This window comes from Callithrix jacchus, chromosome 1, assembly GCF_049354715.1.
Source record: "Callithrix jacchus isolate 240 chromosome 1, calJac240_pri, whole genome shotgun sequence".
In the NCBI taxonomy this organism is placed as follows: Eukaryota; Metazoa; Chordata; class Mammalia; order Primates; family Cebidae; genus Callithrix; species Callithrix jacchus.
Genome location: NC_133502.1, coordinates 94172382 through 94194876, shown reverse-complemented (window position 1 = coordinate 94194876; position 22495 = coordinate 94172382). Strand labels below are relative to the sequence as shown.

The following is a 22495-nucleotide window of genomic DNA, read 5'->3' as shown; positions in this document are numbered from 1 at the left end:
GGGAATCCTCCCTAAATCATTCTATAAAGCCAATATCACCCTAATAACAAAATGAGGGAAAGACATAACAAAAAAAGAAAACTACAGGCCAATACCTCTGATGAACATATATGAGAACAGTATGGGAGAAACCTCCTCCATGATTCAGTTATCTCCCACTGGGTTCCTCCCACAACATGTGGAAATTATGGGAGCTACAATTCAAGATAAGATTTGGGTGAGGACACAGCCAAACCATATCGGTAATATACAGACAGATAGATATATTTCTAGCTATTGTGAAAGCAATTGAGTTCTTAATCTGATTCTCAGCTTGGTCACTGCTGGTGTTTATGTACATTAATTTGTATCCTGAAACTTTGTTGAATTCAAAGAAATTTAAGAAAATACTAGAGAATTGAATCAAAATGATATCAAAATGATAATCCACTATGATCAAGTAGGTTTCATATCAGGGATGCAAGGATAGTTTAACATAGGTAACTCGATAAATGTTTTACACCACATAAACAGAATTAAAAACAAAAATCACATAATCATCTCAACAGACACAGAAAAAACATTTGACAAAATCCAGCATCCATTTATGATTTAAACCTTCAGCAAAATTGTCATAGAACGAACATAACCTTAAGGTAATGAAAGCCATGTATGACAATTCCAGAGCTAACATTATACTGAACAAGAAAAAATTGAAAGCATTCCCCCTGAGAACTGGAATAAGGATGCCCACTGTCACCACTTCTATTCAACACAGTACTGGAAGTCATAGTCAGAGCAGTCAGACAAGAGAAAGAAGAAAAAGGAATCCAAATTGGAAAAGAGAAAGTCAAACTGTCACTGTTCGTAGATGATATGATTGTATACCTAGAAAACCTTAGAGACCCATCCGAGCTTTTAAAACTCGTAAATGAATTCAACAAAGTTTCAGGATACAAATTAATGTACATAAACACCAGCAGTGACCAAGCTGAGAATCAGATTAAGAACTCAATTGCTTTCACAATAGCTAGAAATATATCTATCTGTCTGTATATTACCGATATGGTTTGGCTGTGTCCTCACCCAAATCTTATCTTGAATTGTAGCTCCCATAATTTCCACATGTTGTGAGAGGAACCCAGTGGGAGATAACTGAATCATGGAGGAGGTTTCTCCCATACTGTTCTCATGGTAGTAAATAAGTCTCACAAGATCTGACTGTTTTATAACGGAAACCCCTTTAGCTTGGCTATCTTTCTCTGTTACCTGACACCATGTAAGAACTCCTTTTGCTCTTCCTTGTCTTCCATCATGATTGTGAGGCCTCCTCAGTCATGTAAAACTGTGAGCCAATTAAACTTCTTTTTCTTAATAAATTACATCTCAGGTTTGTCTTTAGCAGCAGCATGAAAACAGACTAATACAAATACTTGGGAACATACTGAACCAAGGACATGAAAGACCTCTACAAGGAAGACTACAAAACACTACTGAAAGAAATCATAGATGACACAAATGGAAACACATCTCACACTTATGAATGAAAATTAATATTATGAAAATGATCATACTGTCAGAAGCAATCTACAAATTCAATGCAATTGCCATCAAAATACCACCATAATTCTTCATAGAACTAGAAAACACAATATTAAAATTCATATGGAACCAAAAAAGAAACTCATAGCCACAGCAAGATTGAGGAAAAAGAAAAAATCTGGTAATATCACATTACCCAACTTCAAACTCTAAGGCCATAGTCACCAAAACAGCATGGTACTAGTATAAAAATAGGGAAGTTGATCAGTAGAATAGAATAGAGGACTGAGAAATAAAGCCAAATACAGCCAACTAATTTTTGACAAAACAAAAACATGAAATGGGGAAAGGACACCCTATTCAACAAATAGTGCTGGGATAATTGGCAAGCTATATGTAGAAGAATGAAACTGTATCCTCATCTCTCACCTTATACAAAAATCTACTCAAGATGGCTCAAAGACTTAAATCTAAGACCCCAAACCATAAAGATTCTAGAGGATAATACTGGAAAAACCCTTCTAGACATTGGCTGAGGCAAAGACTTCATGACCAAGAATCCAAAAGCAACAAACACAAAAACAAATAGCTGGGACTTAATTAAACTAGAAAGTTTCTGTACAGCAAAAGAAATAGTCAGCAGAGTTAACAGACAACCCACAGTGTCAAAGAAAATTTTCACTATCTATACATCCAACAAAGGACAAATATCCAGAATCTACAAAGACCTCAAGCCAATCAGCAAGAAAAAAAACAATCCCATCAAAAAGTAGGCTAAGGACATGAATAGGCAATTCTCAAAAGAAGATATACAAAGGGCCAAAAGGCATATGGAAAAATGTTCAACATCACTAAATTATCAGGGAAATGCAAATCAAAGTCACAACATGATACTACCTCATTCCTGCAAGAATGGCCATAATCAAAAAATTAAAAAAAAAAAAAACAGACGTTGGCATGGATGCAGTGAAAAGCGAACACTTTTACACTCTTGGTGGGACTGTAAACTAGTACAAGCACTTTGGAAAACATTGTGGAGATGAGATTTCTCAAAGAACTAAAAGTAGATCTACCATTTGACCCAATAATCCCACTAGTAGGTATCTGCCCAGAGGAGAAGTCATTATACAAAAAAGATACTGTGACACACATGCTTATAGCAACACAATTTGCAATTGCCAAAATAGGGAACCAGACCGAAGTCCCATCAATCAATGGCTAAAGAAAATGTGATACACACACACACACACGGGATACTACTCAGCCATAAAAAGAAACTAAATAATGTCATTCACAGCAACGTGGATGGAATTGGAGACTCTTGTTCTAAGTAACTCAGGAATGCAAAACCAATCATCATATATTCTCACTCATATGTAGAAGCTAAGCTATTTGGGGACTCTGGAGAAAGGGTAGTGGTGGTGAGGGATAAAAGACTACACACTGGGTACAGTGCAGACTGCTCAGGTGATGGGTGTACCAAACTTAGAAATCACAATAAAGAAATTACTCATGTAACCAAATACCACCGGTTCCACAAAGACCTACTGAAATAAAATAAATTAATTTTTTTAAAAAAGTGTTAGGGACAAGCTGACCTTCCCCCGCCCCCACTCTGATTGCTCTGCAGTTGCATTTCTGAACTTCTATCTAGGCACCACATCAAGGCTGCCAGACATGCTATAATTAAGCAAAGCCTGATTAAAGTCATCTGGGTAGCTTGGGGGAGGACAGGGAAAACAAATGTTTGTTACTCATACTTGTAAATTCCTGTTTTACACACACCTGTAAAATCATGTTTTTTTTTTTTAAACTGCCACCACAAAAGTCACAGGATGTTGTATTATAAGTCTGTCACAAGTTGACAAACTATCTCTGTGCCTGTTACAAGCTGATTACCTCAGTCCTAAAACCCCCTTATGCCCTTCCTAACCCATATAAACCCTTCATTTTGTAAGCTTGGGGCTGCTCCCTTTTATTGTTATGGGGCAGCCCCACAGGTTAATACAATTTGCTTGCCTGACTTTGGGTCTACTCTCCTTTCTATCTGCTAACCTTACATTTTGGCTGAAACCTGGGAAGGAGTAGGCTCTGGCTGGGTATCCTTAAGGGACTCTCTCTCTTTCTTCCTCCCTCTCCTATCGCCTCTCTCCTGGCCAACCCTTCCCTTCCTGAACCTGCTGAAGATCTGGAGGATCTCCCAGACTCTCCTATTGCTGGCAACTTCATCCACCATTAGAGCCTCAGCTGGGGTGAGTAAGAGAGACTCATGCTGTCTACCCTGAACTCTTGACTGTCTTTGCCTTCTGGAAAGACCCAGAACTGGGCCAAGGGCTTCCTCCAGCCTCCAGGCCTCCGGTTCCTCCATTTCATGGATATCTGACTCAGTGGCTACCTCTCCTATTCTGGAAAAGGCCTGTGGGATAGGGTATACCCTCTCCTGCTGTTCTTGTCAATTGGCAGTCTCTCTTCCTCTACCTCCCTCCCCCATTCACTATAGGAGCCTGTGAGTCTTACCCCTTCCAAAATTACACCCTTGGGGATCTCCTGCATAATCTCAATACTTTCAGCCTCCATTCAGAAGTCCGTCTTAACAGACTTATCTTTTACTGTAATACCACTTGACCTCAGTACAAATTAGACAATGGTTTCCAACAGCAGGAAAATGGCACTTTTGATTTCAGTATACTTAGAGACTTAGACAACTTTTGCCACTGCAATGGAAAATGGTCTGAGATTCCTTATGTTCAGGCTTTCTTCATTCTTTGTAGCCGTCCTTCCATCTGCCATTACTGTTCTACTTTCCAAATCCTCCTCACTGGCTCCAAACCTGACTCTCTCCATCACTCTCCCCATGGCCCTGACCAATGACTCACCTCCGGCCACACTCCCCAAAGCCCCAGCCGACAACTCCTTTTCCCTTGATCCTGCCAATTTTCCTCCTCCTCAACCACATCATAACCCGGCACCAGAGCATCATGATCCTCCACCGTATGCCCCTGCTCTGGCCCTACCCCCTTCCCCGCTCTCTCCAAACACCCTGCTTCTGACTCTAACCTTACCTGTTCTTGAGCCCAACATGCCCAGCAACCATCTCCCTTGCTTCCCCTTTAGGAGATAGCAGGGGCTGAAGGAGTCGTCTGTGTCCATGTCCCCTTCTTCCTCTCCAATCTCTCTCAAATTGAAAAACATCTCGGGTCCTTCTCCTTTGATCCTGATACTTAAATCAGAATTTAAATATCTCATCCAGTCTTATAAACTCACTTGGCATGATCTCTGTATTATCCTCTCTTGTATCCTCCCTCTGGAAGAGAAGGAAAGAATGTGGCTCAAAGCCCAGGCACATGTAGATGATCTTCATCGGTAAAATCCTACTAGGCCTGCAGGAGCCACTACCACCCCCCAGGAAGAGCCTTCCTGGGAGTACCAACCCACAGAAGCCACTAGCAGGCTTCTTCAGAATATGGATTCCCAATTTTGTCCTCCTAGCCTGCCCCCTCTATGAAGCAGCTAACAGCCCTCTCAATGCGCCCCTAAATCCTTCACATAACATAATCCCTAGCTTCCACAAACTTAAAGCCACCCTCATAACTGCTCTTGCTCTATCCTTGCCTGATCTCTCTCAGTCCTTCATTCTCTACACCAGCCGAAGGCCATGGAACAGTCCTTGGTGTCCTTGGCCAACAAAAGGAAGTCCTCCTTCCTTCGCTCCCATAGCTTATCTATGTAAACAACTACACCACACACCTGAGGGTGGCTGATCTGCCTCAGAGCCCTAGCGGCAGCCACCACCCTAGCCTTAGAAAGCAAGACACTAACATTCAGTCAAGATACTGTAGTCCACAGCCCACATAATCTACAAGATCTCCTCTCCTCCCGAGATCTGAGCACGCTCTCTCCTCATATCCTGTTGGTTTGGAGCCAACTACTCCATGCTCTCTTTCTTAAAAATCCTGAGTTCTGCCTCTCCAAAAGTGCTCCCCTAAATCCTGCATCTTCCTCCTCTCCCACCCACTCCTGTACTGAAATCCTTGATCACCTACAGCCTCATTTCCCTAATATCTCATCTGAACCTCCCCCCTATCCTGATGACCAGTTATTTATAGACAGCTCCTCTTCCAAGTCAGTTGACTCCCATAAAATTGCTGGGTACGCAGTCTTCTCCTTTGACTGAGTAATTGAAGCTAAACCCCTACTCTCAGTGACCTCCTCCCAAAAGTCAGAACTTATAGCTCTCACCAGGGCACTAACCTTCTCCAAAGGCAAACAAGTCAACATTTTTACCGACTCCAAATATGCCCATCACATTCTCCATTCTCACGCTGCCATCTGGCAATAGAGAGGATTACTTACTGCCAAAAAAACCCCCATCAATAGCAGCCCCTTTATTTCTCAGCTCCTCTAAGCTGCACACCTCCCAGATAAAGCAGGAGTTATATACTGTCAAGGACACCAAACAGGGTCAGATGAAATCGCAAGAGGAAACAGAAAGGCAGAAGAGACAGCAAAAGAAGCCTTTCTTCTGCCCCTGTCCCTCTCCTCCTCATTACCCCCATCATCCAACCCCAATATTGCCCCACTGAAAAAGCTTCACTGCTACAAGGGGCCTGTTTCCAAGGAAACTGGATAATCAAAGATCGAAAACTCATCCTCCCCTGAGAACAAACCAAAGAAATTCTAACATCTTTTCACCAGTCCTTCTGTATTGGTGCACGCTTTCTATACCTTCTCCTTCATCTTTATTTCTCTTCCCCCAACCTACCTCGCTGAAAGACATAACCTCAGACTGTCATATATGTTCTGTCACTTCCTCCTAAGCGGTCCTCTGTTGTCCTCCTATCCCTCCACATCAGCTAAGAGGAACACTTTCAGGGGAAGACTGGCAAATAGAGTTTACCCACATGCCTCCTCTTAAGACTAAGTTTCTTCTTACTCTTATAGACACCTTCTCTAGGTGGGTGAAAGCATTTCTTACCTCCTCAGAAACAGCTGAAGTAGTCTCCAAAATTCTTTTAGCAGAAATTAGCCCTAGATTTGGTCTCCCTCACTCCATACAATCAGACAATGGCCCTAGCTTCATCTCCCAAATCATCCAACAAGTCTCTCAGTCCCTCAACATCCAGTGGCATCTCCATATCCCATACTGACCCCAGTCATCAGGAACAGTTGAAAGGGCAAATGGGATCCTTAAAACGCAGTCAACCAAACTCACTCTTGAAGTCCAGAAACCCTGGACCTTCCTTCTGCCCATAGCCCTAGCTTGCATCAGATCCAGCCCAAAAGCACCCTCCTTCCTCAGCCCATTTGAGTTAATGTATGGACTCCCTTTCCTCTTACAAAACAGGTCCCCTTCTAACTCTCAGCTAAGAGAACATCTCCCAACACTTTCCCTCATCCACCATCTCCTCTGTGAACAAGCAGACCGGGCCCTCCCAAAGCCCTATGAAGGCCCCACAAACTGGACCCTCCTACCAGGAGAACATGTCTTCCTAAAAACACTTAACCCAGCAAGCCGTAAACCAAAGTGGGAAGACCCCTTTCAAATTATTCTCATAACCCCCACTGCAGATAAACTCCCAGGACATATCTCTTGGTACCATCTTTCCAGATTAATAAAAGCTCTGAAGCACCCACTGACCCACCAACTTCCCTTCTCTGCTGATTCTCCAGCACCCTCCTTAGTCCAACCAAACTCCCCCTTATGCCCTTCTTTGAGGAAGATCCATGAGCGGTAACTCCTTCATATATCACCTCTGCTTCTGCTCCAGGTGCCAAGGTCCTTGTGATGAGGAACAGCCTCCCTTCCCCCCATAGCATACCAAATATTAGAAGTCCGCTCCTATCTCCCCAGTCCAACACGTAGAAAGGTCTTAATTCACCTATTCATTGCTCATTTTCAAGGAGATTTTGACTAGCCATGGGATGCTATCAGCCACCTCATAGACCCTCTATGAGGCCACCTCCCCATACAGCCTCTACCAACTCCTCTCCACAAGATATAGATTCTGATTCTTCTGCAAGTTCCTAAGTCTTTTAATAGTAAGCCCCACTGCCTCTGCTCCATCAGAGTCCTTTCTTACTTCTACAAGACTTGAAGAATCTCTCAAGTCTCACTGGCTCCTTGTTTTTGCACTCCAACTCTACACTTGCTTCCCATTGCTGGACCTGTTTTTCCCTTTCCTCTACTGCCTACTCAGCCACTCCAGTTTCTCAGCCTTGGGACCATATTCCCACTCGCTTTTCATACACTGTCCAAAATGGCTCTGCCTTTGTAGACAGAGCCCTCACCCTCACTGGGAACTGTCCCACTGCCCTCACTAACAGAGCTACTAAACTTCTCTCCACATATACTGACAATTACAACCATGCAAAACACCCTCACCCTGCACATAGGGGGAAAAAGAAGATGGCGCAGTAGGAACAACTCAAGATTGCAGCTCTCAGTGAAGGCGCAGAGGGTGAGTCCAAGCTGCATTTCCAGACAGATCTTTGTTGCCCACAGAATGGGGAAATTCCCAGGTGTAGGAAAGACATGGGACACCAGCGCAGCCCTTTAGTTTGGCACCGTTTCAGCCAGCGCCGCAGTGCAGCAGCACTCCACACAAAACGCAGTGGTCTGGGTGCCCTGTTAAACTGGCAATCTGGGATTTGGGAGGGCAGATTAGCATATCCATCAGATTAAACAGGACTTGGACAGTGAGCCAGACCAGGAGGTTCCTGGGAAGCAACATTTGAGCCGGTGCAGTGGGTTGCTGCACGGGAAATCACACAGATCCTGGTGCCCTATCAGCAGGCGACTGAAACATCTGGGAGAGAGTCAACCGTTCAACTTAAAAAAAAGAAAAAAAGGCTCTGAGGCAGGGAGTCAGGTGATCAGGCTCAGTGGGTCCCACCCCGAGAGGGACAAACAAAATGGCGATTTGAAACACTCGGGGTTGAGAGTTTTACTGTGGGCACAGCTGAATCCAGGACGGTGCAGCTTGGTGGGGGAGAAGCGTCTGCAATTACTGAGGCATTCCGCCCCTACTGAGGTACACTCCCATTGCTGAAGCAGCCTGCCATTGCCGAGGCAACCCGCCATAACAGAGAGACTCTGCCAACAGGGCAGAGCCCATGACAGCAGGGTGGAGCCCACAGCAACAGGGTGGACTCTGTGGTAGCAGGGCAGAGCCTCAGCAGGCAAATAGTGACTAGGCTGCCTCCTAGCTGGGCAGGACAGTGCAATGGATACTCATAAAGAAAGTCCTAACTCCCTGAGACAGAGCATCTGAAGAAAAAAAAGGGTTTTATAAGTTCTGCTGCAGCAGAATTAAATACACCTGCCTAACAGTGCTGAATGAACAATGGAGCTCAATGCTCAGCATTTGAGCTCCTATAAAGTACAGACCATCTCCTCAAGCAGCTCCCTGACCCCTGTATATCCAAAGAGTCACCTCAAAAAGGACTGATCAGACTGACATTTGGTGGGCATCATTTTGGGACAAAGATAGCAGAAGAGGAAACTGGTAGCATCCCTCACTGTTCCACAGCTGCTACAGGTGTACCTCAGACAAGCAGGGCCTGGAGTGGACCTCAGCAGTCATACAGAAGAGGGGCTAGACTGTTAGTAGGAAAACTAAGTAACAGAAATACTTCATCATCAACAATCTGGGCATCCTCTCAGAAACCCAATCAAAAAGTCAGCACCTACTCAGACGACAGGTGGATAAATCCACAAAGATGGGAAGAAACCAGCACAAAAAGGAGGAAAATACCAGAAACCAGAACACCTCGCCTCCTACAAAGGACCAAAACTCCTCACCAGCAAGGGAACAAAGCTGGACGGAGAATGACTGTGATGAAATGACAAAATTAGACTTAAGAAGGTGGGTAATGAGAAAATTCTGTGAGCTAAAAGAACATGTTCTAAATCAATGCAAAGAAACTAAGAACCTTGAAAAAAGATTCGAGGAAATGATAACAAGAATGGATAACTTAGAGAGGAATATGAATGAACTGAAGGAGCTGAAAAACACAACATGAGAACTTTGCAAAGCATGCACAAGTTTCAACAGCCAAATTGACCAAGCAGAAGAAAGAATATCAGAAGTCGAAGATCAACTCAATGAAATAAAACGAGAAACCAAGATTAGAGAACAAAGCGTAAAAGGAATGAACAAAGTCTCCAAGAAATGTGGGACTATGTGAAGAGACCTAACCTACGTTTGATAGGTGTACCAGAATGTGACAAAGAGAATGAATCCAAGCTGGAAAATACTCTACAGGATATTATCCAGGAAAATTTCCCCAACCTAGCAAGGCAGACCAATATTCAAGTCCAGGAAATACAGAGAACACCACAAAGATACTCCACAAGAAGAGCAACCCCAAGGCACATAATCATCAGATTCACCAGGGTTGAAATGAAGGAGAAAATACTAAGGGCAGCCAGAGAGAAAGGTCGGGTCACCCACAAAGGGAAGCCCATCAGACTCACAGCAGATCTCTCGGCAGAAACTCTACAAGCCAGAAGAGAGCAGGGCCCAATATTCAACATCCTTAAAGAAAAGAACTTTCAACCCAGAATTTCATATCCAGCCAAACTGAGCTTCAGAAGTGAAGGAAAAATAAAATCCTTTGCAAACAAGCAAGTACTCAGAGATTTTGTCACCACCAGGCCTGCTTTACAAGAGCTCCTGAAAGAGGCACTACATATAGAAAGAAACAACCAGTACCAGCCATTCCAAAAACATACCAAATGCTAAAGAGCATCAACAAAATGAAGAATCTGCATCAACTAATGGGCAAAACAGCCAGCTAGCATCAAAATGGCAGTATCAAATTCACACATAACAATATTAACCCTAAATGTAAATGGGCTAAATGCACCAATCAAAAGACACAGACTGGCAAATTGGATAAAAAGCCAAAACCCATCAGGGTGCTGTATCCAGGAAACCCAACTCACATGCAAGGAAACACAAAGGCTCAAAATAAAGGGATGGAGGAAGATTTACCAAGCAAATGGAGAGCAAAAAAAAGCAGGAGTTGCAATTCTCATCTCTGATAAAATAGACTTTAAAACAACAAAGATCAAAAGAGACAAAGAAGGTCATTACATAATGGTAAAAGGATTGATACAACAAGAAGAGCTAACGATCCTAAATATATATGGACCCAATACAGGAGCACCCAGATATATAAGGCAAGTTCTTAACGACTTACAAAGAGACTTAGACTCCCACACAATAATAGTGGGAGACTTTAACACTCCACTGTCAATATTAGACAGATCAACCAGACAGAAAATTAACAAGAATATCCAGGGCTTGAACTCAGACCTGGAACAAGCAAACCTGATAGACATTTACAGAACTCTCCACCCCAAATCCACAGAACATACATTCTTCTCAGCACTACATCACACCTACTCTAAAATTGACCACATAATTGGAAGTAAAGCACTCCTCAGCAAACGCAAAACAACTGAAATTATAACAAACAGTCTCTCAGACCATAGTGCAATCAAGTTAGAACTCAGAATTCAGAAACTAACTCAGAACCGCACAGCTTCATGGAAACTGAACAACTAGCTCTTGAATGTTGATTGGATAAACAATGAAATGAAGGCAGAAATAAAGAAGTTCTTAAAAACCAACAACAACAAAGACCCAACATACCAGAATCTCTGGGACACATTTAAAGCAGTCTCCAGAAGAAAATATATAGCAATAATTGCCCACATGAGAAGAGTGTAGAGATCCAAAATTGAAACCCTAACGTCAAAATTGAAAGAGCTAGAGGAGCAAGATCAAAAAAACTCAAAACCTAGCAGAAGACAAGAAGTAAGCAGAACTGAAGGAGATAGAGACACGAAAAACCCTTCAAAAAATCAATAAATCCAAGAGCTGGTTTTTTGAAAAGATCAACAAAATAGACAGACCACTAGCCAGACTGATAAAAAAGAGAAGAGAGAACAACCAAATAGATGCAATAAAAAACGATAAAGGGGAAATCACCACAGATTCTACAGAAATTCAAACCATCATCAGAGAATATTACAAACAACTCTATGCTCATAAACTAGTAAACCTGGAAGAAATGGATAAATTCCTGGACACCTGGATCCTCCCTAGCCTAAACCAAGAGGAAGCTGAAACTATGAATAGACCAATAACAAGGTCTGAAGTCGAGGCAGCCATTAAGAGCCTACCACACAAAAAAAGCCCAGGTCCAGATGGGTTCACAGCCAAATTCTACCAGACACATAAAGAGGAGCTGGTACCATTCCTTCTGAAACTATTCCAAATAATCCAAAAAGAGGGAATCCTTCTCAAATCATTTTATCAGACCAACATCATCCTGATACCAAAATCCGGAAGAGACTCAACAAGAAAAGAAAACTTCAGGCCAATATTCATGATGAACATAGATGCAAAAATCTACAATAAAATACTGGCAAACTGATTGCAACAGCACATCAAGAAACTTATCCATCATGATCAAGTAGGATTCATCCCGGGGATGCAAGGCTGGTTTAACATAGCAAGTCTATAAACAGAATTCACCACATAAACAGAACCAAAAACAAAAACCGCATGATGATCTCAATTGATGCAGAGAAGGCATTTGACATAATTCAACAGCCCTTTATGCTAAAAACCCTCAATAAACTCGGTATTGATGAAACGTATCTCAAAGTAATAAAAGTTATTTACGACAAACCAACAGCCAATATCATACTGAATGGGCAAAAACTGGAAGCATTCCCTTTGAAATCAGGCATTACACAAGGATGCCCTCTTTCACCACTCCTATTCAATATAGTACTGGAAGTTCTAGCCAGAGCAATCAGGCAAGAAAAAGAAATAAAGGGTATTCAAATAGGAAAGGTGGAAGCCAAATTGTCTCTATTTGCAGATGACATGATAGCATACCTAGAAGACCCCATCACCTCAGCCCAGAAACTCCTCAAACTGATAAGCAACTTCAGCAAAGTCTCAGGATATAAAACCAATGTGGAAAAATTACAAGCATTCCTATACACCAATAACAGACTGAAAGACAGCCAAATCAAGAACAAACTGCCATTCACAATTGCTACAAAAACAATAAAATACCTTGAAATACAACTCACAAGGAACGTAAGGGACCTCTTCAAGAAAAAATACAAAGCACTGCTCAATGAAATAAGAGAGGACACAAACAGATGGAGAAACATTACATGCTCATGGTTAGGAAGAATCAATATCGTGAAAATGGCTGTACTGCCCAAAGTAATTCACAGAATCAACACTATCCCCATTAAGCTACCATTGACTTTCTTCACAGAACTGGAAAAAACCACCATGAGCTTCATATGGAACCAAAAGAGAGCTTGCATAGCCAAGTCAATTCTAAGCAAAAAGAACACAGCGGGGAGGCATCACACTACTGGACTTCAAACTATATTACAAGGCTACAGTAATCAAAACAGCATGGTACTGGTACCAAAACAGAGATATAGACCAATGGAACAGAACAAAGGCATCAGAGGCCACACAACATATCTACAACCATACAGTCTTTGATAAACCTGACAAAAACAAGCAATGGGGAAAGGATTCCCTGTTTAACAAATGGTGTTGGGAAACTGGCTAGCCATGTGCAGTAAGCAGAAACTGAACCCCTTCCTGACACCTTACACTAAAATTAACTCCAGATGGATTAAAGACTTAAACATAGTACCTGGCACCATAAAAACCCTAGAAGAAAATCTAGGCAAAACCATTCAGGACATAGGAGTAGGCAAGGACTTCATGACCAAAACACCAAAAGCATTGGCAACAAAAGCTAAAATAGACAAATGGGACCTAATCAAACTCCACAGCTTCTGCACAGCAAAAGAAACAGTCACTAGAGTGGTTCGGCAACCAACAGAATGGGAAAAAATTTTCGCAGTTTACCCATCTGACAAAGGGCTGATATCCAGAATTTACAAAGAACTCAAACAGATTTACAGGAAAAAAACAAGCCCATTCAAAAATGGGCAAAGGATATGAACAGACACTTTACAAAAGATGACATACATGAGGCCAACAAACATATAAAAAAATGCCCATCATCACTGGTCATTAGAGAGATACAAATCAAAACCACATTGAGATACCATCTCACGCCAGTTAGAATGGCGATCATTAAAAAATCTGGAGACAACAGATCCTGGAGAGGATGTGGAGAAATAGGAACACTTTTACACTGTTGGTGGGAGTGTAAATTAGTTCAACCATTGTGGAAGACAGTGTGGCGATTCCTCAAGGCCTTAGAAATAGAAATTCCATTTGACCCAGCAATCCCATTACTGGGTATATATCCAAAGGACTATAAATCGTTCTACTATAAGGACACATGCACACGAATGTTCATTGCAGCACTGTTTACAATAGCAAAGAACTGGAACCAACCCAAATGCCCATCGACGATAGACTGGACTGGGAAAATGTGGCACATATACACCATGGAATATTATGCAGCAATCAAAAATGATGAGTTTGTGTCCTTTGTAGGGACATGGATGAATCTGGAGAACATCATTCTTAGCAAACTGACACAAGAACAGAAAATGAAATACCACATATTCTCACTCATAGGCAGGTGAGGAAAAATGAGAACACATGGACACAGGGAAGGGACTACCAAACACTGGGGTCTACTGGTGGGAATAGGGGAGGGACAGCAGGGTTGGGGGAACTGGGGAGGGATAGCCTGGGGAGAAATGCCAAATGTGGGTGAAGGGGAGGAAGGCAGCAAAACACACTGCCATGTGTGTACCTATGCAACTATCTTGCATGTTCCGCACATGTACCCCAAAACCTAAAATGCAATTTAAAAAAAGAAAAGTAATAATGTAAAAAATAAAAAGGCACATAGACCATTGGTACCGAATAGAGAACCCAGAAATAGAGCCAAATACTTACAGCCAACTGATCTTTGACAAGGCATACAAAAATATAAACTCGGGAAAGGACACCCTATTTAATTAACGGTGCTGGGAAAACTGGAAAGCCACAGTAGAAAAATAAAGCTGGATCTCCATCTGTCAACTTATATAAAAATCAACCCAAGATGAATCAAAGAGTTAAAGCTAAGATTTGAAACCATAAAAATTCTAGAAGATAATATGAAAAATGCTCTTCTAGACATTGGCTTAGGAAAAGAATTCATGATGAAGTACCCAAAGCAAAGGCAGCAAAAACAAAAATAAATAAATTGCTTCTTCATAGCAAAAGAATAATCAGCAGAGTAAACAGACAACCCACGGAATGGGAGAAAATATTCACAAACTATGCATCCAACAAAAGTTGAGTATCCAGAATTTACGAAGAACCCAAATCAGCAAGAAAAAATAATCCCATCAAAAAGTGGGAAACACACATGAATAGATATTTCTCAAAAGAAGATAATACAAATGGGCAACAAACATGAAAAAATGCTTAACATCACTAATTTCAAGGAAATGCAAACAAAAACCATAACGAGATACCAGCTTACTCCCGCAAGAATGGCCATAATTAAAATGTCAAAGATCAACAGATGTTGGCGTGGATGTGGTGAAAAGGGAACACTTTCACACTGCTGGTGGGAATATAAATTAGTGCAACCACTATGGAAAACAATACGTGGATTTCTTAAAGAACTAAAAGTAGATCTACCATTTAGTCCAGCAGATCTACTACTAGGTATCTAGGAAAGGAAAATAAGTCATTACATTAAAAAGACAGCTCCATGCATATATTTATTACAGCACAATTCACACTGGCAAATATATGGAAGCAACCTAAGTGCCCATCAATTAATGAGTGAATAAAGAAAATACAGTAAGTATATACCATGGAATATAACAGCCATAAAAAGGAAGGAAGTATTGTCTTTTGCAGCAACTTGGATGGAGCTAGAGGCTATTATTTTTAGTGAAGTAACTCAGGAATGGAAAACCTAATAGTGTATGTTCTCACTTATAAAGGGAGCTAAGCTATGAGGATGCAAAGGCATACGAAAAATATGTTGGGGATTCAGGGAGAAAGGTCGGGGGAGGGGTGAGGGATAAAAGACTACATATTGGGTAAGTGTACACTGCTTGGGAGATGGGTGCATTAAAATCTCAGAAATCACCACTAAAGAACTTACCCATGTTATTTAGTAGTGATTCATGGAAATATGTAAAACATTATATAAACCAAAACCTCCTGTACTCCAAAAACTATTGAAATAAAATTAATTAAAAAATAACTACTGAGTGTTCAAAAATTATGAATGAGCAAGTGAATGAATATCTCACTATACCCTCAGTATACTGGTTATAATACTTTATCAGATCTTTAACATTATATTGTTATTATTTTCCTTTTCATTGCCACTATTCCCCCTGAATCCAGGGGTCTGTTTCATTTGAGCCTTTTTCCTATTTTATTTGTACTTTAGGGTCTATACTTCTACCATATTTTAACATTGTTTTACATGTATTTAAAGACTTTGTAGCAGTTAAGTTAATGCTTTGTATACAGTAGGTGTGCCAGGGATTAGGCTATTTATCCCTGATTATAGGGTAGATACACACTGACTTCTTGGAGAACTGAATAAGATCTAAGCCAAATGGCAGCCATCTGACCCAATTTTCATCTGTGTCAGGTTACTGTTTACTGGACAGCAGTTGAGTGAGAAGTAAAAATATGGGCCATGACAAATTCTTTGGGTGAAAAAGAAAGCACTGATTTTACGTATGATTTGTGGGAGCTTGAGAAACTTCCTTACCTCTCCAAGACTTAGTTTCTTCATGTATAAAATGATGTCAATAATACGTTCTTCAAAGGATTGCTTTGAAGATTAAATAGATAATCAATATTATGGATTTTCTGCAGTAAATATTGCCACTATATTCTCATGGCCTAGCAACATATGCAAGCAGAAAGGATCAGTGAAATTACATGGCTTATGATGAATAACGTTGGAAAGCACCAGGGCATTTGCTTCATTTTGTCAACCTATCCACATAGACGTGTCCTTTTATGGTGCCCTCTCTGAAATAAAGTAAGCCAGTGCTTCACAGGTCTCCCATGAACATGTTAACAAAGAACTTCATGAACATGTCTGTTTTATACATAATATGCAAAGCTGAGAAACATGTTACTGATATAAGACTGAGGGAGTTAAAAAAAACATCCAATTGGGCTATTTTGCTTACTTATGATATGAGAGAAAGGAATTCATTTACATAGCTGGATACGTAAAAATGACTGCATTCTCCATATTTTTATTTTTGAGCAAAAGTCTATTAAAATGTATATCCTGGAGTTCTGGTAAATTTTCTGGAATTATTGCAATTAATGATTTTCTACCTTCTGTTTTCTCCTTTTCTTTTACTCATCCTGTTTCATCCAGGGACCATATATGCTTTATGTTTACTAAAGTTATACATGCCCAGAGTTGAGAGTCATCTATTCCTACAAGATTTGGTATAAACATTACAAGTCTCAATACCCCATCCCTCTTTCCACAGAGGCAACCAGAGGATTATTTAGGTCCTCTCTGGTAGTTGGTCTTTGAAGACAGCTTCCAAGGAACTGTAGCTCCCAGTGTTCATACTCTTGTGACATCTTGTCTCATGCAGAATCTGGGCTGGTCTGGTAACTGGCTGCAGCCAATAGAATGCAGCAGGGTGATATTACACCAGTTCCAGGTGGAAGCCTTAAGAAGACATGCCAGCTCCTGCTTTTGCCTCCTAAGCTCCTGGGGGAGGAACTATCACCTTGTGTCTCCCTTCATGATCCAGGGAATTTCCAACACCGCTGCTTTGTGTTGAAGCTCCTATTTATTGTGTTTTGTGTTTCTGTATTTATAAGTTATTATTTTTTGATTTCCTCTTTAATTTTGGTAGAGCACATCCTCTAGCAGTTTCTGATGAAAACATCCATGGAAAGTTATTTTTTTCTGGGCACCTAATGCCTGCCAATGTCTTTATTTTACCTTCACAAGTGACAGGTAGATTAGATATAGGCCTAGATTGAAAATAAATGTCTTCAGAATTATTAAGGCATTGAAAAGCTGTATAATATCTTTCTGCATTGTTGTTTGGAAGTCGAAAGCATTCCAGCTCCTAGTTGTTTGCATGTCACCCACTTTCTCCCTTTGGAAGCTCTCATTTTCTCTCTTTTCCCCTGTTCTCTATTGCTCCCATGTTCTTCTCTATCTTGATAGTATGACTTGGTATGGGGTTATTTCCACTCAGTAGTTTATTACAACCTGGAAATGTAAGTTCTGGAGTTCTGGGACATTTTCTGGAATTATTGAATTGATTTTTTTTACCCATGATTCTTTCTTTTTTATTCTTTCTGTCTCTACTTTCTGTAAGAGTATTTCAATTTTATCTTTAAATTATTCCCTTAATTTTTAATTTAATGCTCTCCTATTTTTAATTCCCCAAAACTCTTTCTAGTTCTTAAAAAAATTGTCTTATAGGATGTTGTTCTTTTTTAAATGGTTAAAACATTTTCTTTGATTTCTCTGAGGCCATTAATGACAGTTTTTGTGAATTTCCTTCTCCCTACATAGCTCTGTTCATTCCATGCTGCATCTTGCTGTTTGTTTATCTGTCTCTCTCTTCTATGTTAGAGGTCTTTCTTATGTGTTTGGCAACCCTTGGTTATCTTTCTTATTTAAGAGTGGACACTAGAGTGCTGACTGGAAGCCCTGATAACATACGTAGAGATGATCAACTCTGAATTTAATGGTAACATAAACTGGTTGGGCTTCTTATTTGGAAAATCTTTTGTGTGAGTGTCTTTAGGTATTATTTCTTGGGAAGATCAAATTTTACAGAAAAGTCTTCTTCCAATCTTTTACCTGGAGGATAAAGAAAGACCAAGCTGCCAGCACCCTGGGAACCAAGTTGGGGAAGAGGCCTGAGGTCTCAGCATCTAATATGCATTAGTTGATTTCTTCTCCTTTCCCCTGCACTGCCCTCTTTCAGTGTTGTGGCCCAGCTCTCATTTTGTACCTGGTTCCCCTAGATCAGAAAATCTGTTTTACTCTCTCTAGAGAATAAATAGTTACTTTTTTATTGGAGTGGGCTTTCCAGAGTAGAGGAGAGGATATGGCATTCTGGCTGCTTCTTTAAAAAGACAATAACTCTTTTATATTTTCTCTTTTCAATCTCTCTTTTTGAGTTTCTGGATGCCCCAATTTCTGGGCCTTTTGAGCATTCTGAAGTGTAAGTCAGTTTGATATCATATTAATATTCAGGTTTTTTTCTGGTCTGCTGTTCTCCTTCTTATCTGCTTCTCATCTTCCATGTTTAGAAATGGCGCACATCACTTCCGATCACATCCCATTGGTCGAAGCACAGTCACATGGCCCCAACTTCTCTTCAAAGGAGGCTGGGATAGTTTTCTAGTGTTCAATAAGAGAAACCAGTGTGGTGAGCATGAAATATGGTTTCTGCCCTAATCCTTTTAATAAAGAACTGGTTATGCTTGTTTGGAGGGGTCCAGAAGAGAATGATGTAGATTCTTATGTTCAGTGGACCATATTTATCTGGTAGTCTGTCTGTATTATTTCATACACCAAGGAAAGTTTAGTCATCATTGACTGTCCAAAACATATCAAACATGGAGGCGGTCCTTAACAGTCTGTCATGGCCATCGATGCTTAGAATGCAGAGCACGTGTTCTGGACTCAGACAACCTGGCTTCATGTATAGTTTCCATTAACTTCTAGCTGTGACCTTGGCCAAGATACTTAGTCTCTCCATGCCTCAGTTTTCTCAATTATAAGATGGATGATACTGCTAGTACCTGCCCCATTGTGGTATTTGTGAGAATTAAAATAGTTAATACTTACAAACATAGTAAGTTCTATATTAGTTGTTATTGTTGTTAGATTTGCTATTGTTATATATTTTTTCCTGCTTAGTCAGGAGGAACATACTTTTTTAAATTAATGTAAGCTACTTATTTCAGAATTGTGCTGCTATCAATCTGTGTGATTATGTAATGTAGATTAGGCAGAAATTGATTTAATGAATGAAACTGATTCATTGCCCTGAAGCAAGTCAAGAAAGCCCTGCTGGGAAGTCAGCAGTGATGGGTTTCTCATAAGCCAAGAGGAGCTCAGAAGCTTTGGGATGGCAATTAGCTTACTGTGTAGATCACTAAACACAATGAGCTCTGCTTCTGTGCCAGTTCTGAGGCATGAGAAAGTCACAGAGCATGGGATGCCCAGCTTCTGGGTAACTAGGGCCTGCGGCGTGACCACAGCTGCCATTAGAACTGGCTGCATGGTACAGGGGAAAAATAATTGACCTGGGTGTCTGAAGACCTGGATTCCAGTTCTTCCTCTAAACACCAGCAGATACCTCTCAGTTTCATTATAACTCTATGGAGCTTACAAATTTCACAGTGAGACAATCTTATGGATATGGCCATAATCTTGAAAAATCTTCTAGGAATGGCCTAAGACTTGAAAATAGGGAACCCTGGTGTTCTTGTTCCCTGCAAGCACTCCCTGAAGCAAAGAACACCATGCTTTCATCTTCTGAGGAGAGACGGGAGTCCAGGCCCCATTCTCTCACTTACCACCTATATGAAAGAAGCTGAAGGAACCACTTTCTCCTGTGAAATGCCACTGGAACTCTGCTTAGGAAGAGAACTAACTGCAAAAATATCCTGCAAAGCTGCTTAGAATAGATGAACCTTGAGACCAGAGTCCAAAATATTAACGGACAGGGATGAACTACTCTCTGAAAAGAGAAGAGGTGGTTTCACTTTCTTTTTCTGAGACAGGGTCTCCCTTTGTTGCCCAAGCTGGAATGCAGTGGTGTGATCACTGTGGCCTCAACCTCTTGGGCTCAAGTGATCATCTCACCTCAGCCTTCTGGGTAGCTGGGACTACAGGTGTGCATCACCATACCTGGCTATTTGAAAAATTTTTTGTAGACATGATATCTCACTAGGTTTTCCAGGCTGTTTTGGTGCTTGGCTCAAGCTGTCCTCCTGCTTTGGCCTTCTAAAGTGCTGAGATTACAGGTATGAGCCACTGTGCCAGACTGTTTAACTCTTAAAGGGAGGTGACTAATGGAAGGGGTGGTAGTGTTGGTGGTGTATGAGATAGTATGACACTGTGGAAGTCGTAGGTGAAGGATCCATTGAAAGTCCTCTGTGTGAAGCAGCCAAAGGATGTCAACATTGGAGATGCCTGCTGTTCACTTAGAAGTTGTTTATATTATTGAAAAACAAACCTCCCTTCTATTTCTTTCTGCATTTTTAGAAAAGTCTACTATGTTTATTAAATGCTTTGTTTAAGCAAGTTTTATCATTTCTTTGTGAAACTGTGGAAGGGGGCTAATATTTACATTTTGACTTCTATGATGAGAAAAAGAAATAACACATATGGAATTAGGAATCTGAAGGCAAGGGTGACCAAGAGAACTTACATCTTTTGGGAATTTGTGGAAATCCTGAGGGTGTAGGATTTGCATTTTTGTGGATTATTGTCCTGAGAGGTTAGAGCCCAGCTTAATGATGACAAGGGGTAAGGAGACCCTGGCTTATGTCTGGACTGTTTATATGACTTTGGCTAGTGGTTGATTGGGCCAGGACTCACTTCACTGCTATCAAGAAATGGTATTTATTAAATTTCTCTCATTCGTCAGGTGTTTTGCTGGTTGCTGGGATACAGAGGTAAAGAAGTCATAATTTATTTTCCTCTGGAAATTTCTATTGAAAGATGGGGTTTGATCATACCTGCCAGTTTGCTTGGACATTCTGATTTTTTCCAGGTAGAACACCTGGAAAAATAATTATTAATACTGCCAACTTTCATGTTCAAGAAAGTGCCAGTGTGGACGTAAATTATCTGGTAGCCATTCCACAGAGTTGTGAAAATTAATGATAAAACTTGTATAAACATGCGTTGTGAATTATAAAGCACTTTATAAATAAAAATAATTAAGGGACTTAAGTTATTTTATTGCATTCTCCTGTTAAGAGACAAACATGTCTAAAATTGTTATCTACTTTAGTCTGTTATTGGACTGAGATCTATTTGGATTTGCACAAAAATAAACTTGCAAGAAGATTAATTTCATTTTAAGGTAGCTTAGCCTGTGCCCACCCACTTTCTGGATTAAATTCCTTTCTGTGGTCTGTTCTGGATTCTCACATGTATGCTGGAGGTTTTTTACTGTTTTTGTTTTTTCAAATGAGTCCTTTCAAATTTAACATTTTACAATTCTGATGGATTTTGAATACGGGGGATATCCTAGTTCCCTAGGAATTTTTAAAACTTGTTTCAGAAGGGAAAGAATATGAAATGATTATGTATCAAGTATTTACCATAAAGAAAGCAGAGTGTTTGCCTTTAAATAGCTAGCAATAACCATCTTATGTGTCCCTTATATCAATCCATGTAAGAGACGTTTAATTAATTTTCCTTTTCACAGGGAAGGGAACTGAGGCACACAGAGGTTAGATAACCTGGTTAACTGGCCACAGCCAGTAAAGAATTAGGATTTAAGCACATATCTAATCTAAGCCCAAAGCCTGTTGATCATTCTTTCAGAAGTTACAAACATATACGGAACTCTGAGTCTATGCCAGGCACTGTGTATATAAGTAGACTGTGGTAAATAAAATAGGTGTGGTCCTTATTTCTAGTTTGGCTTCATCATTATCAGTCAGGCCATCATCTATTCCACAGATATCCCAGATGCTTTGTTAAGTGCTTTGCTTGAATTATCAATTAAAATGGTTACAACTGTATATAATTATTATTTCTATCTTATAGATGGGGAGACTGTGGCTCAATGAGGTCCAACAATTTGTGCAATCAGGGAGAAGGGATGCTTTGAATATGGCCATCATTCTCACTGGCTTACTGTGGTAAGTACCACATTCAGGGATTATGGGTAGGAGTGGGAGCTGGGCTGAGAGAAGCCTTGTGGGGAAAGCCTGCAGCAACCTGA

General features: G+C 40.6%; 1 protein-coding gene and 1 long non-coding RNA gene across 22 annotated transcripts in view; one reads left to right on the top strand and one right to left on the bottom strand.

The window, feature by feature from the left end:
• The window catches only part of TRPM3 (transient receptor potential cation channel subfamily M member 3), a 980420-nt gene that overhangs the window by 148483 nt on the left and 809442 nt on the right, over positions 1-22495 (bottom strand). The gene's annotated exons all lie outside the window — the stretch shown is intronic.
• Positions 1-22495, top strand: part of LOC144581784 (uncharacterized) — a 96028-nt gene that overhangs the window by 26238 nt on the left and 47295 nt on the right. Inside the window, exon 2 of the long non-coding RNA XR_013533017.1 lies at positions 22318-22412. This is a non-coding gene — a long non-coding RNA (uncharacterized LOC144581784). The remainder of the gene's footprint in view (positions 1-22317; positions 22413-22495) is intronic.